Consider the following 2,889-nt stretch of genomic DNA (forward strand, 5'->3'; position numbering starts at 1 on the left):
ATGTTTTAATAGATCAGATGAGCAGAACCAGGTTAGGGAGCAGCTACATGCACAACGTAAGGCAGCAGAAGAGGCTCAGGGGTGAGACAGGGACTTCTGCACAGTCCAAGCAATAACATCTTCTGCTGTATCAGAGTAACACAAAGGAACACATCAATGCCTACGTAGTTGTACTCTGCACAAAATGCGAAGCGTTACAGAGGCCCATAGGGTGGGGACGACGATGGGTTTGCATTTGTGTACGATGTTCCTGTTTGCTGAGGACAGTTCAGAAATAGGCTTTTGGGAAAAGTAAATTACACCCATCTTGCACTGTCTACATCCTCACTTTCAGACCTACAACCTGCTGTCTCTGGAATTGTGTCCTCATTTCTTTTTTTTGATAGTAGATCTCCTGTTTTCTCTTTCATACTGTTAAACTGAGCTTTGTGGCTAAGTGCAGCTTGTAGCATATCGGTTACCAAATGCAGAGTCATAGTTCATCATAGCCATAGCTGGAGATACTTGGGGTTATTCAGTGGACTCTACGAGAATTCAGATCTTGTCTTTTCACAGGCGAGAATACTCATACTTTTTGAAAGCCCTGACAGCACCCCAACTTTATCAGCCAGACAGGAAGGGCTGTGTTACCTATGAGCATCCTGTGAACTGGTACAACTGGACACTGAGTGCGTAATTCCGCACTTAGGCAGGATCAGTGGATGGAGACATACTGCTTCCAGCCCTATGGATAAAAGTTGCTTGCTGGCTTACACACATGGGAATAAATCCAAGACGCATTACGCAGCCAACAGCTTGCGTCCGCCCTGGTACTGCTGAATGACAAGTTTAACAAGATTCATCCACCCTGTGTATCTTGTCTAAAGCTATTGCCTTTAATCCAGCTACTGAGAAGATTATGGTTTACATACTGGAAAACCACAGGGTCTGTGCTATCGTGGGGCTTGCCCAGGACTTGAGCATACGTCTGTCTTATGCAAGTGAAATAAATTGTTCTCTGGGGGGAGAAAAAGGTGTGTAAAACTATTTACTGCTACCTACTCATTTGTTCCTATCTCTTGCAGCTTGAATGAGAACTCGTAGTCCAGCTTTCCAAGTCCACAAAATTACTTTACCTTAAACTTGTGAATTACCCAGCTTTGTTTTCCTTAGTCTCTTTCTTTCCACAGGTTTCTAAGACAATTTATTTGAAATATGTTAAGTAACCTGTAAAGAACTTTTCTTAAATGCATTTTCTGTGTTTTATAATGAAAAAAACCAACTTGAAGTGCTGATCCTCAAACCGAAAATGGAACGTCTTCGTTTTGCTGCAGCATCACTCAGGACTATGAAAGATGTCCATAACAGAGAGGGTTTGGACTCTACACAAATCTTTCTCTATCAAGAAGAGGATTTAATTAAAAAAATGAGATGAGGTGTGTTTTTTTCCTTTTAAGATGCTAGAGCTCTTTAGCATTTTACAGGTTAATACACAGCCTGATGCTTCAAATATTAAGGTGAAAGCTGCCCATTATGACCTGTAATGAGTATTTAATTTTTTCTCCATATATGGAAACAGAATAAAAAATTAAATGTAATGAAAATTAACTGTAAGAATGACATTAATCAATCATGAATAATAGTATTTATTAATATGACCTGGAAAATGTATCACGCCCCCTGCCACCATTTATACCACTTCAGAAACAGCATGTTTACAGTTACTCTCTCAACCAACAGAGAAACATTTATACATTTTATTAAAGCAGTAAAAAATCCTAATCTTTGAACTTGCTCTCAATAATGTGAGATACATGAAATCTTATGTCCACAGACATACCTCTTCCCACCCCTTCCCGCACTAAAATCAGAGTTTACAAAGCAGCTGTGTTTTCTGATGGTGAAGGTCTCAGTCTGACTGCTGAGCGTACACCGGCGGAAACATCTGCTTTTGCAGATCCCGCTCTTCCACAAGAGTCCAATGATTTAGCACATTGCAAGGAAAACCTGCCTCAAATGTTGTCAATGCAGTCTTCCCATAGTTTTCAAGGGTGTCAGAACCAAGGGTGCCTTGGTTTTAGCAGTGATACTGTAAGAACTCTTGAAAGGGCGTCTCTTTTCATTTTGGAGAACGTAATGAGAATTGAAGGCAAGCTATATGATTACTTCTGTAACTTCTGGGTGGAAAGGCATTACTTCCAAAAGCAAAATCCCTCGCTAATAGTTCACAAGAATATCCTTTTCCCTTTTTGATACACTTACTACAAACTGGAGTCTCCAAAGCAGAAATTTAAGTGAAGTCTTTATGTTCTTCAGCACACTTAGCACTGACAGGCTAAAAACTAACAAAGCACAGAGCGGTATCACCACAAACTGATAACCATTTGAGATGAGTCTGCTGTGACGCCCCAAGCTGTACATGTAAACAGTCACTGTCGGTAGGGATTCCATTTGGGGAGTCTGGGTGTCAGTTCAGGAACTTTGGTCAGAGTTTCATTGATTCCTATATATTGTAGTCTCTGCTGCTCCCAAAACAGTGTGTTCAGTGAATGAGAGCTCGGGTTGAAAAAGAAGAATTCATAGTGGAGTTTTTGCTCTTATTCTAATAAAAACCAGGTATATTGAAAGTGGCCATGGGTATCCTGTATCAGCTGTATAAACTGTACTATTTAAGTGTTGCATGTAAGCACTACAATCCCAGCTGGATTTGTGACTTAGTAAAACACATTTAGAACCTCATTTTGGATTGGGCCTTGACTCCCAATTTTCTTCATCCTAAAATACACAGTTAATGTCTAACTGATTGAGTTGCTTGCAAGAAGATGACAAACATCTGTTGTTTTTCAAACTCACAGCAGATGCAGAAAGATGAGTTGATATGTTGGTGCAAAATTGCTCTTGTATAATTGA

Source organism: Strix uralensis, chromosome 3, assembly GCF_047716275.1.
Source record: "Strix uralensis isolate ZFMK-TIS-50842 chromosome 3, bStrUra1, whole genome shotgun sequence".
In the NCBI taxonomy this organism is placed as follows: domain Eukaryota; kingdom Metazoa; phylum Chordata; class Aves; order Strigiformes; family Strigidae; genus Strix; species Strix uralensis.